This window comes from Xenia sp. Carnegie-2017, unplaced genomic scaffold, assembly GCF_021976095.1.
Source record: "Xenia sp. Carnegie-2017 unplaced genomic scaffold, XeniaSp_v1 HiC_scaffold_23, whole genome shotgun sequence".
In the NCBI taxonomy this organism is placed as follows: domain Eukaryota; kingdom Metazoa; phylum Cnidaria; class Anthozoa; order Malacalcyonacea; family Xeniidae; genus Xenia; species Xenia sp. Carnegie-2017.
Genome location: NW_025813486.1, coordinates 20,700,238 through 20,714,541, shown reverse-complemented (window position 1 = coordinate 20,714,541; position 14,304 = coordinate 20,700,238). Strand labels below are relative to the sequence as shown.

Sequence of the window (14,304 nt, the reverse complement as noted above, 5' to 3'; positions counted from 1 at the left end):
GCATGTCGTCAACTTGGTTATGGTAGAGCAGTAAAAGCTTTACAAGTACGTTCTGTTCCAGATGGTAGTGGAAAGATATGGTTAGATAATGTTGCTTGTACGGGCTCGGAAGTTAATCTATCTAGTTGTACACACAATGGATGGGCAACAAACTATTGTGGGCATAGTAAAGATGCTGGTGTAGATTGTTCATGATGTAAGTACTTTTTAACGTCTTATTAACTATTCATCGTATTTGAATTAAAAATTGTGAAATCAATCTGTGTTTGCCCTAACAATAACTTGTAAAACGTTCTTTATTTTACAACTTGTAAACAAAACTAATTTTTTAAAATGAGCCAGTGCGACTTCAAGGAGCAAGAAGCAGCGAAGGAATTGGTCGTGTAGAAAATTTTTACAATGGAGAATGGGGCACAATTTGTGACGATGGTTGGGGTTTGCAAGATGCTATGGTTGCATGTCGTCAACTTGGTTATGGTAGTGCAGTAAAGGCTTTACAAGGAAGTTTTGTTCCTGATGGTAGTGGAAAGATATGGTTAGATGATGTTGCTTGTACAGGCTCAGAAGTTAATCTATCTAGTTGTACACATGGTGGATGGGCAACACACGATTGTGTACATGGTGGAGATGCTGGTGTAGAATGTGTAACATGTAAGTAAATTTTGTCCTGTTTGGTACCTATTGATAGAGTTTATATAAAGAAATTTTAAAATCAATCTTTGGTTGCTAACTTTGCTGGAACATAAACATTGAACGAACACTTCAGATACTTTATGTAAGTAAAGTTTTCACCTGTGTAGTATTTCAAACGCTTAATATAAGTAGTGAAAGAAGTAATACAGTAAAGTAATACAAAAGAAATAACACTGGAAAACTTGTCAACAAAACTGATGATACATTGCGTATGAAATACTCGCGTGACTACTTTAAATTAACCGTTATTTCTACACAAACCTTTTTAAAAATAATCATACGGTTCAAATAGCTAAAGGTTATGCGACTTTGTGTTTTATTATGATCTTATTGCGCTCTAATTCAATATAAGTACAATATCCTATTATAGACAAACCAGTCAGAATTGAAGGACCAAGAAGCAGCGAAGGAATTGGACGTGTAGAAATTTTCTACAATGGAGAATGGGGCACAATTTGTGACGATGGTTGGGATTTGCAAGATGCTAAGGTTGCATGTCGTCAACTTGGTTATGGTAGAGCAGTAAAAGCTTTACAAGGACGTTCTGTTCCTGATGGTAGAGGAAAGATATGGTTAGATATTGTTGCTTGTACGGGCTCGGAAGTTAATGTATCTAGTTGTGCACACAATGGATGGGCAACAAACTATTGTGGGCATAGTAAAGATGCTGGTGTAGAATGTTCATGATGTAAGTACTTTTTAACGTCTTATTAACTATTCATCGTATTTGAATTAAAAATTGTGAAATCAATCTGTATTTGCCCTAACACTAACTTGTAAAACGTTCTTTATTTTACAACTTGTAAACAAAACTAATTTTTTAAAATGAGCCAGTGCGACTTCAAGGAGCAAGAAGCAGCGAAGGAATTGGTCGTGTAGAAATTTTTTACAATGGAGAATGGGGCACAATTTGTGACGATGGTTGGGGTTTGCAAGATGCTATGGTTGCATGTCGTCAACTTGGTTATGGTAGTGCAGTAAAGGCTTTACAAGGAAGTTCTGTTCCTGATGGTAGTGGAAAGATATGGTTAGATGATGTTGCTTGTACGGGCTCAGAAGTTAATGTATCTAGTTGTTCACATGGTGGATGGGCAACACACGATTGTGTACATGGTGGAGATGCTGGTGTAGAATGTGTAACATGTAAGTAAATTTTGTCCTGTTTGGTACCTATTGATAGAGTTTATATAAAGAAATTTTAAAATCAATCTTTGGTTGCTAACTTTGCTGGAACATAAACATTTAACGAACACTTAAGATACTTTATGTAAGTAAAGTTTTCACCTGTGTAGTATTTCAAACGCTTAATATAAGTAGTGAAAGAAGTAATACAGTAAAGTAATACAAAAGAAATAACACTGGAAAACTTGTCAACAAAACTGATGATACATTGCGTATGAAATACTCGCGTGACTACTTTAAATTAACCGTTATTTCTACACAAACCTTTTTAAAAATAATCATACGGTTCAAATAGCTAAAGGTTATACGACTTTGTGTTTTATTACGATCTTATTGCGCTCTAAATCAATATAAGAGCTGAAGACCGAATCGAGTGGAAGAAGTTGTGGAGGCCATCTGCCAACAGTGGCGTGAACGGCTGATGATGATGATGATGATGATGTTTGGTTTCATGATCCTGACGGCATATGATCACAGTTTGACAGAATTTTTGAAAACACTTGCATGGAGGTTATCACTGTCTATCAATGAAATGCTTTATTTTGTTCATTTCCTTGTAGAGTTCACTGGAGAATTTTGTGGCTTGATTGAATATTGAAAAAATTATTGATAAGAAAGAAGTGAGAAAGAATATAGGAACCTTGATGATGATGATGATGATGATGAAGCATATATTGAAAGCTACAAGCACCGGGTTAGAATGAATTTAAAGTTATCTTTATAGAAAAGATTTACCTCAGAATGAACGTTTTTCTTACTCGACATCATGATTATCTAATACTTTATTTAATACCACTGACACAACTGACGTAAATTTACCTTCGTGAGAAACTACGTCATATTTCTCAGTCATCTGTTCACTAGTCATTAGTCCTCTCACATGCACATTTTAGCATGACATGTGTTTGTTTTAAAATAACGTTGGGCGATGTACCAGACTAATATCCTGTCATTGCTTTGAAGGAAATGATCGTCACATGACAGTCTGTTTATTGAGGTCATGCAATGTAAGCAACGACTACGAATGAACCATCAGAATGAACACAATTAGCATTGTCGCAAAATTTTACCAAAAATAATTAAATTTTGGCAAAATAAGTGTTATCGTAAACGATTCCACTAGACACAAACAACATCTCCAAAGCGGTTTCCCTGCACCAATATTCTTTTGAAATGCTAATACTAAAATGTTTTATTATTTAAATTTTCTTTATTTCCTGCTTTCCGAGTGCCTTTTATTCATTATTAATGTAAGTAATTGTAATTACACAATTACGCAATATTTATTCTAGATAGAAATCAGTTTCGAATTTTTCGTGAGGACAAAATAGCATCTTACGTATATTGTCAGTCCTGTCATTGTTTTTACATTACTGTATTAATATTTCACCAATAACTTTGTGTCTTAAAGAACTTTTATACTTTTAAATGTATTTATACCGCGGTAATGCTTTGTATCGTCTTAAAGAAAGCCCATACAGTCGGCGTCTTTTTATGATGTTCTTGTTTAACTTCATTATAAGATTAATTTTCCAACCTGGAAAATCTATCGCCACTGTATTAATTTATATTTCAACTAAATATTATTTTTGATGTTTTAGTTGTTGTATTATACATCCTGTGTTTTACACATTCTGCATTATACTCTTTAAAGATTGTTCAAATTTCAATGTTTTAACCGTCCCCCCCCCCTCCTCACCCCTTACAGACTCTCCACAATCCAAAAATAGCATTTTCCGTTTCATAACTACAGCACAATTGCAGAAGGACTTTTGAAAACAGTTGGTGGTTATCGCTCTCCAGCAATGAAATGCTTCATTTTGGTTTAACACCTTAGAGAATTCACGTGGAAACTTTGAGCTGATTGAATTTTATAATATTATCTATAGAAAGAAGGGAGGAAGAATAAAGAAACCTTGATGAGGATGACGAGGATAAGCTATATATGGAAAGATACGACCACCAGGTTAGAATGTTTACTTAAATTTAGCTGCATGGGCAATAAACACTTTATCTCAAAGTTGGCGTTTTTTTACTCGGCATTATGATTATTCAGTACTTTATACAATCCGATTGTTATGCATTATGTTTGCTATAATTAGATGTATTTTTTAAAAAAAGTAGATGGTTTACATAAAACCACGTTTTACACCACACTTTGCTTAAGTTCACAATATCACCGGCAGTTGGATGGAAGTTAAAGTTATCCTTTTGGATTAACAAAGTTAATCCTGTTGGAAATGTAATCTATTATTATACAACTAGTGTGCAAAGATATTGCAGGGCTCATTATTTCAAATTTCCTGTTTTATTTTATTTTACTGATGCCAGTATAAATTTTATAGATATTGTCCGTGCGTATAAATTAACTTATTTCTTTGTAATTCAAATCACATGCGTTATATTGATGCTTTCAAACATTGCTTGAGGAAATTGATGATGAAAGCCGAATCAAACTGTGTGCCGCAGCCATAAGAAATGACTTTATAACGCAGCACTAAACATTTTGACTTTGATTTTCTGGTGCATTTTCTCGCAATATTATTATTTACTTCATTTTAATCAAATCTGCAGGTTGTTTGATTATTTCAATGTAAACAGTACAATTTCGATCAGCCATTGATATTGGTTATTACTATACTATGTCTTCACGGCTATCTTATAAAAATTTTGTGTCTAAAATTGTAGCACATTTGTACGTCACATATGGTTGCATGAAAGTCAAAATTTTAATTGGACAACTATGAAATCACTGAAGTCCCTGATAATCAACTTTACAAATTAAAATTCAAGACTTGAAAATTTTCTTTAGTTATAGAACTCAGTGTAGCTGTTTAACCTTTTAGCATTTTTGGCCCATTGCCGTCGTTTTCTGTAATACAAAAGAAACTTGCACTAGAAGCTATTTTGACATCATCCAAGGTAGTCGGCGTTCGGGCATATTTAGCTTATATTAAACATACACGTTCTTTCACGCTGTTTTATTATAATATTCGAGGAAATTATGTCTTGCGAAGAAAGCAATGAATCAAAATCAGAGTATTCAGTCATATAACTCATAGTATTCTCAGAGTTAACTCAGAGTAATCAGTCATAATCGCAATCAGAATTGAGTGTTCAGTTAGATAAATCTGACAAAAACTTTATACCGGGATACGTGATAGAAAACTCGGAAGGCAATAAAACTTCAGCGATAATGATTCGGATTTTGACTCCAAAGCATGGATGGTCGGAAAGACACAAATTCGAATCTCATCTTTTTTAAGCCTTGGAAAATTAGCGTTCTTTTGATTCGGCAATTAAACAACTAAATTAACGCTCCAAATCCTTTGATCTTAAGTGAGCCGAACAAAATATTGAAGCACTGGAAGGCTCAAATACGCTCTTTTTTCTTTAAAACCCAGATATTCCGTCTTCGCATAGCCTCTGTCCTTTTATAATTATAAGGCGTAGTGTGAAGACTCATACAAGAGCTAAGGCTTGATTTATTCGGACAACTGGCTGCAACGCAACTATTTACCATTTTTCTGCTCTAAGTGGTGCAAACGCGATGCTTTTAGACTCTTAAAGACTTTAGCTGTGCTTCAGCAGCAGTGATTTCATAGCTATTGAATACACGACTCGTGTAACACAAGTACCTTGGATGACGTTAGAAAATTAGCTAGTTTCAGACTCCTCATTATCACGGACATGGTTCACAAGAATATACGATTTTAGAGAATTTAACGGCTTACAAAAATCAAACGACTTGACCAAATTCCAATTTTTTGTCTCAAAGAGGCTTAAAAACATACACAGATTTTGGTGGATGGGCACTTTAACACGTCTCATATTTTACTTCATGTAAAATTATTAATCGACACAATTAATATTTGTAATTCTTACAATATTCGACGGCAAAACAAGTTCATTTGCTTTCTGCGGTTGATTAAAATCACCAGCATAGTATTGTAAGTCTCTATGACTCAACAGAGTAATGTTTAAGTAATTCATATTTTACTTAATTGGACTATATACAAGACAGTACAACATAGTAACTACTAAGTACAAGTTGCTAGAACACTTCGCTTGAAAGAGTTAGAATTGATATTTGTCATTGTCACTAATCAATATCTTTTATTTAATAATTTTTTATGAAGGTTGGTAATGTTTTAATTGTTTGTACAATAGATAAATCGAGCTCATGTTTAGTTCCGCTTGAATAGATGACAAGGAATATCGTACAACTATACAAGTCAATTTTTGGGCCGTAATGTATTTAGTTCAGGTTTTTCAAAATAACAACATTTTTTTAGGATTAGGCCACCGCCTCTTTGCTGATTGAAAAAAAACTTCTGCTTTATCTTTGTACGTGGATAGACACTACGCAGTGTAAACATTGACATATAGCCAATGGAAGAAGCTTAATGATAAAATATTCACTTTAATTAACTTTACCACACAAATATAGTTTTCCCTCACTCTCATTCTGAGAGTGAGTCAATCTACAGAATGAAATAAAACATTGTTAGCAAAACAAGCTGCGATATTTTTCCGACAATAAGACGAAGGCACAAAACGATATGCTTCATCATCTTTTGTATTTCCGACAGTCCCCAAATTTAATTATCTCGGGTATAGTGTATGGTCTCATATGGATACTTTTTCGATAGCACAATGTAAGCTGCGTACGCACAAAAACCTTCAGGCTGAAGTTGACTTTTTACGTGGCCATATTAATATGTGACAACTTTAGTTATGGATAGTTGAGCTGCTTTATCATTTCCATGCTTGAATATTTTTTCAAAATTCATTAAAATGATAAAACTCGTTCTCGGATAAAAAATGCACACAATGTGTTAATGCAGGTTAGGTAACGCACGGATATGTTGAAGCCAATGTTGTGGCTGATGCAAGAAGAAATTGAACGATCTCTAAAATATAAATCGCATATATAAAATAATCAAAACCTTGAGGACTATAGGCGTAGAAGCTGTTCAAAAAATGACGATAAAATGAAACATGTTTTTCACAATTTCCATTTCAGCAGCTCACTTACAATGATAGACTTGACATTTTTCCTGTTAGTCAGTACTACGTTATCACAAGGTATGAAATCTTAAATAAATATTTACCTTTTCACATTAAAAGTTTTTTTTGATGATATCAGCAAAAATTGTATGTATTTTATAATAATATAAAAAAGTCGATGTATTTTATTGATCGAAGGTAAGAATAGCTTTTGCAAACAAAGCTTTTATTTTTTTGCAATTTTTAAATAACGTTCCTATTATCTTTCTTAACCAGCTCCTCCGTCAAATAAATTTCATGCGACGTATTTATGCAAGAAAATATAAAAATTTCTTTAAAGCCTGGAATTTTTTTACGTAGTAACAACTGAAAACAGAGAATTTTGGTCGCCTAGTGATTATCGTATGAATGTGAAAACATAATTAAGTTGTAGCTAAGGTTTACACTAACTTTTGACCTACATAGCCAGTGAAAAGCAGTCTTACGAAACAAAATAAAACAAAAACTTTTTTATCAATGTTGTATTAAAAATAACTTGCTTGATCCCTCTCATTTTTACTTCCAGCGAGTGTTCATTCTAAAGTCTGCGACTTTGAAAATGGCCTGGGTACGAATTTATGTCCATGGTACAATGTTGTGGGAATTGATGATTACAACTGGACTGTCCACAATTCTCAAACATTTGGTAAGTTCTGAAACACGAGAGCTTTTTGTTTGTGTGCAAGGAGACAAAATATCGAGTTTCAAGAAAAGAAACTGATTTCATGTTTGCAAAACTGAGCGAGTTTTTGTAAATAGAGATTAGGATAGCTTTGTAAGGCGAGTAAGATGATAAATCTTGGTTGTTACTTAATGTAGTTTCTTGTAAATTGTGAGATGCAGACGGTACTAAGCCCAATTCGAATGTGGATGACTTGGAGTTTAGTTTTGTGGAATAGCGTGGAGGGCATTGACGACTTTGACTGAAGACTTAGTTCACTATATGGAAGATCACGTTATAACGACGAAGGCTTCAGTTTTGGTATGATGTCATTGATTTATATAGTAGAGAGGCTTTATTGAAGAATGGAGATCGTTTAGTGAGATTTTGTTTTAAAAATGACTCTTCCAATTTTGAATTGAGCTGAAATTCCCTTTGAATTTAGTTGATGACATGTCACACGAGCAAACTGCAGGCAGTCAACGCTCAGATAAGGCTCTTTTAATTTCTTTAAGAATGTTTTTATTTGTTTTGTTTTTCTTTATTGTTTTTAAGTCATTTATAGCAAGTGCTTAATATTCATCGATCCAGTAGCATAGTAGCTTCTTGAATACTAACAAGTTGTAGATTCTTGGGAATATTCAACATAATTGTCCATTCTTTCAGTCTAATTTGAGAACACTTAAAATTTCCCTCTTACGTCACAGGCTTTCAACTTCTTATTGAACAAAGCTATAGACTTTGGTCATATTAATCGTAAACATATCTGAAAAAAATTTAGGTGTCTTAGGGATTTACACTTAATTATCCCTATCTATCGAATAAAACGATGATTGATACAACATCTATAGCCAGAGCACTAAAAGTAGCTAGCGGCATAACGCTGAAGTTTGCTTCAACGTAATAAAATTATCTACTGCCATACAGGGGCCGCGGAAGTATCTCAAAAGTGGGGGGACACTGACCGAAAAGGGCATGTGAGTTTGCAGCTTACTGTTTTAGTATATTACAGATATACATTGTTTCATGAATCATGATTAAGTTTCAAAGTCTGCAAAATATTGGTAGACATTCTTAGAATGCTATGCGTATTCTCTACTGATCGGCGTGCATGCTAACAAATTGAACTAAGATGACTACATGAACAATATTATTAAGTAATGCGATCTCATTAAAATTTCCCAAAAAATCTAACCCTACGTTCGTTTTTCAGAACAAAGTCCTTAGCTATTAAACGTAAGTCTAGTCCGTCAGTTCTGGCCTTGTTTACATGCATAACTATAAGATTATTGTAGCGTGCTGCCGTCAATGTGCTCCTGAGATGTGTGTTGACAAGCCGCTGGCATGAAAAAGATCGTTCTCCAGAGGCTGCGCTCATTGGAACAAGAAGGTAAATCTGCAAGAGTCGGACAACATTAGACATTGCCATGGCAATCTGCGATAAGTTATTTTCTTCGGTTGAGGATATTGATGTTATGGTGTCAATTGATATCACCTTCTTTACTTCTGGAAGTCGCTGCGAGATAATTCCTTCGAGAAGCTTTAACTCCGCCTTGAGCTGGTCAAAGTCGAGGTCATTTTCGTAAAGGTGTTCAACTTCATCATTCAACTCAAACTTACGCCCGTTTGCTGCATTAATGAGCACGGTTTCGATGTTCATCAATACAGAATATGTTTTTTGATCGAAGCGCTCCTGTAGTGAAGCCAAGCACGCATCAATTGCCTCAACATATTGCGCACGCTGGGCGTCTTTCGCAGATTGGAAATGATGTTGCTCGCCATCTCCGTGTTGAAGTCGCCACGGAACTTTCTTCGGTCTTGGTTGTGTTGGATCGCCTGCAAAGTTGATAGCCTTGCTTGAAGCAACTACTTGGTCTTAAAACAAAGAGAAGTTGTCTCGTTGACGCTGTAAGTTTGTCTCCAAGGCATTTATGCAAGTAACAGTTGACAAACGAAGACAACCCCAATCGACAAACGCGATTTTTGATCCATCTGGGTAATCAAAATAAAAAACTAAGCTATAGCTGATTTCGCATGATGCCGACAGACTTTGTTCTACTCTTGGGGCTACTTGTATCTAAGAAAAACTTCTTCAGTCCAATTTTACCTAAAACAAGGGCATATCTCTACCATGAAAAAGGGCACTTTCATTCCAGAAAAAGGGCACATTTTTCCCTGTTGCAAAAAGTGGGGGGGGCACTTGCCCCTAATGCCCCCCCAGTTCCGCGGCCTCTGCTGCCATATGAAAAATCCAAAAGCTAGTATCTTCAAAGAAACAAATTTTTCTTAATTTTTTTATGTTCGAAAGCTCTGACTGGTTAAAGCTAAAAAAAAACAGCAACTATCGAAATTGGAAACTTTTAATTTTCTTCCCACCCTTGACAAACTGTTACATTTTCCCCAACATGAGAATTATAGGATTCCCCGATGAGTTTGATGTAACCGCCCCTGGTCGCCCTCTTGCGCCATCCTTGAACCACGATAATTTTATATTCATAAATTTATAAAAAAAAACTTAATGAAATAAATTTTAGAATTACACAAAGATCTTACTTATCTTAGTGTACAAGGTGTTTTGAGCAACATAAATCGATCTCTTAATGAGCATTACTGTAATGGTTGATCAAGCAATTTTAAATAAATGACTTATCAATAAATATGCATTCTTTATATATATAGTTTACGTAGTAACTATATTTTACAATTTCTCTTGTGTTGCAGGACGATATCTTCATTCTGAATCAAGTTTACCTGGCAAAGCTTGGTTGGTGGGAAACTATCGAAAAGACTATCTCGTGTGCTTTTCATTTTCGTATGATTCTACTCGCAGTTATTATGAGATATTAAATATCTACCAAGAATATTTTCACAATAGTTACAATGTGCTACTGTGGTCATTAAGTGGTGATCAAGGGAACAAGTGGAAAAAAGGCCAAGTTACAGTTAATTTTACTGTAGGTCTTTCTAGGGTACGCAACTTACACTTATTTATACAACTTAAAATTAAACTTCGGCAGTTTGTCCAAGCCGCTTACTTTTCTTCATAGTTGATCGTTGAAGCTGTCGTGCTTAGATACACAATAAACTTCGCAGCTCTCGACAATCTTGCTTTTGCTCCAGGAATCTGTGACACAATACCAAAGGTGGCCATTCCTAGCAATGCTTTTGGTAAGTATTTGTTTTCCTGGATTGTGAAGTGTTTTGCTTGATAACTTTTGTTGTTTTTATGTTCTCGGAAATTTTATAACTTTTCATTTGGTTCATAGTTAACTTACATAATGAGACAGGAAACATTGAATACGATAAATAAATCAACTGTAAAATTTCAATTGTCAGTCAACATTTTATTATCGATGATCTTCTTTATAGATTGTTCCATTGGTTCATTCTTTTCGTTTAAAAGTAAAAAATGCGAAAAATGTCCCATCTATACATATCAGCCTAACCCAAAACAAACTCGTTGTCTTACCTTTAATGATGGTAAAGGTACCATCAATGTTGGTGCAGTGAGTGAACGAGAATGTATAAAAGGTAATTTTTAACATCATTAGTAACATTAATAAAAACTTGTACATACCTTTTTTGCAAGACTAGATTTGATAATATACTGATATGTCATATGTTATTTAGTAAAAATTTCTTGCACGTCTTTCGACGCTCCATTCTGTTACATCATAAATTGTTGTTTTGCCTTTATGTTTGTTGAAGTATGATTTGAATTTTTGTGTTGGTTTGTGAGTGACGTTTGTATTGAATGATCGAAGAAGTCATGCAGTCACTTTTGATGCTCCGTTGATGTATGCCTGGTAATGTGATCGTCTTTTTTATTTCATTGTGTTTTTCGTCATTTTTGTCGGTTTGTGTTTTGTTTTATATTTTGTTTATAGTTTCGTTTATAAGCTTTCTAGGGTAATTGTTTTTTATAAATGTGGAGAATAAGTAGTTGCGTTCTTTTTTCTTGGCTTATTCGGTGTTACAATGAGTGTTGATTCTGTTGAAAAGGTGTTCGTATGCAGCTTATTTTCTCTTGTGTTAGGTGATTGCTGAAATCGAGTATTTGGTCTGTGTGGGTCGTATCGCAGTATAACATGTGTGTTTAGTGTGCTGTTCTAGTTAGTAGGATACGGAGAAAAGTTAGTTGCTTTTCATGTCTTCATCTTTAGGCAAGTTTATGTTTATTGTTGTATTAATTAAGGTTTTGTAGGATTTTTTCAGTTTTGTCTTTCTTGACTGTGGCAAAGAAGTTGTCGACACATCTCTTCCTCAGTCTGATATCTGTGTTGTTGATGACTGATTGTGATTCGAGTTGTTGCATTACAATTTCTGTGATGAAGGTAGATAGTGGTGACACAATTTGTGTGCCTGAAATTTGTCTATGGTATGATATCTGTAGTAAGAATTCAGTGAAGAGGCAAAGATTGAGTAAGTCTAAGATGTCATTTTTGTCAAGTTGTGTCGTGGCTTGCAAAGATTTGTCGTTTGTGAATAGTTCGTTTGTAATTTTTTACTGTGTCTAGTGGTATGGTTGTGAAGAGTAATGTCACGTCGTAAGATATCATGATTGTGTCTGGTTGGAGTTTAACGGTGTCACTGTTGGCGAGGAAGGTGGTGGTGTTTTTGATGGTGCGAGGTGAACTTTTGACTATAGGATAAAGAATGTTAAAAAGATATTTTGATAGTTCATATGTATGTGATGCTGGATCATTATTATTGTTTGCACAGCTAGATTTAATAATGCACCGATTTCATATTCCTGTAAAGTAAAAATCCATATTTCTAGCACGTCTTTCAACGCTGCATTCTGGTACGATAGAAATAAAGACAGTGCATGTTGTCGATTCTCTTTTTCAATTTTATGGAGCAGTAGTTTGAAACTATTTACATATGATTTTTCAATCATTGAATAACACAAATATTAGCGTTGATTTGAACCTTGGTTATTTATATATAACACGTTTAGGAAATATTTTAACAAATTGCTTGTCTAACATATACCCCCGAATGTACCACATTTAAATTGCATATCTTAAAATTTGTAGTTAGGTTAAAAAAGTAGATTAAGTAAACTTATATATAATATTTTCGTCAAAATACTTGTAAAAGTTACTAAGACAGCCCACATAACATTCCATAAAAAGCAATTTTAACATTCATAATCTACAAGTCGACATATTTTTAATTGTAAAATTACCATGGGTCATTCAAAGATATTATTTATATAGAACGATCTTCACTCTTGCTGGAAGACCTTTTAGTCATTTAGTTGTTCGGAAAAATTCATGATAAGTTTAGTGAACATTAAAAATGTCTGTGTCGGAGGCGGATCTAGGATTTTTCAAACATCAGTCATAAAACGTCGGAGGCGCCTTGCACCTTGGGGGGTCCGAAGGAAATGCCATTTTCAGCGTTTTAGATAAATGCAAATAGTATTTTGTGGGCATCGTTTTTGCGTAAAAACAACACATTTTGCTTACGTTTCTTTCAAAAAAAAACCTGAAGTGAACAATACTTGAATGTTTTGCCAAATATTTAGGCTCATTATCATGCCAAATATATGGCTCATTAGCATGTCTAGGAACATAAACTTTATTTTACAAGAATGCTATTCCAAGAAAGATATTGTCTTTAAAAATTTCTACCAAGTTGTCGGGCATAGACCCCCTAGAGACCCCCATTCAAACATCCTATGTAGTGGGTTAAGTTAGACATTTGGTCCTACAAGGAACAGTTCATAGACATAGAAAAGCTCAGACTTCAAACAATGCAAGTTTATTGTAACCCTTTACCCATCTCCACATACAGTGCCAGCAAATTCACCTTTTGAGGAAAAACTCAAAATTTTTTTCTGCAAACCTTAAGCATGATAAATAAGCAATAATCAGGGTGAAATTTGCAATTAAGGACAGCTTAATGCCATTAATGTTTATTAGGCATTACACTAGACTATTATCTTCTGTAAGTATATGCAAGGTGAGCTATATAGCAATCACCAGTAGCATTATATTTGCCAATACAAACAGAATGTAACCAACATGCCTTTAATCATATAATTACATGAACGTTAAAATTGGTTCATGTGTCATGCTTACTGGTTATGATAAATATCTTTTCATATGATCAAAGCTCGTTTAAATGTAAATCTGAAATAATTTAGTTTAGAAATTGTAATGATCATCAGAAAATTACCTGGTGATCATGAAAAATACTTTGCTGTTTTGCCAAATTTCAAGGTTTATCTGCATACATAGGAACACAGTTTTACTTTGTAGAAAATGCTTTTAATACATCAAGAGCCCTGTGGAATTAATGGCTAAAAATCTGGTATGAGCCGTAGATTAACACACCTTTACATCTTTACATGAAGTGTTCAGTTAGAAAAGGGGACAATATGTGACATGGGGCAACATTTCATGTATATGAAATACTCAGTTTAATAATCCAGTCAAATTGTCAAAGTAAAAAGCTTCATGGATCAGAAATAACTCAAAATCACAGGTTATAGGAAACAGCTTCTCATGTAATCAATGTTAGTTTTCTCAAATCTTAAGCAATGTGTAGTATAACAGTCAAAAGTGAATGATCAATGATCATAAACTAAAAAGCCCCAAACATTTGTTTATAGTACGAAAATAATAGCATGGCACCTTATGGCTACAGATTTTTTGTCCATTGAAATATATTTGCAGGAATGTAGGATTTCGCTGCCATGTAACGGTTAC

General features: G+C 34.2%; 1 protein-coding gene and 1 long non-coding RNA gene across 2 annotated transcripts in view; both read left to right on the top strand.

The window, feature by feature from the left end:
* LOC124448550 overlaps nucleotides 1-14,304 on the top strand; it is a 325,208-nt gene that overhangs the window by 73,363 nt on the left and 237,541 nt on the right. The window lies entirely within an intron of this gene.
* On the top strand, nucleotides 3,485-7,564 carry LOC124448563. The gene is made up of 3 exons (XR_006949145.1): nucleotides 3,485-3,841; nucleotides 6,902-6,963; nucleotides 7,451-7,564. It is a non-coding gene; the product is annotated as an uncharacterized LOC124448563 (long non-coding RNA).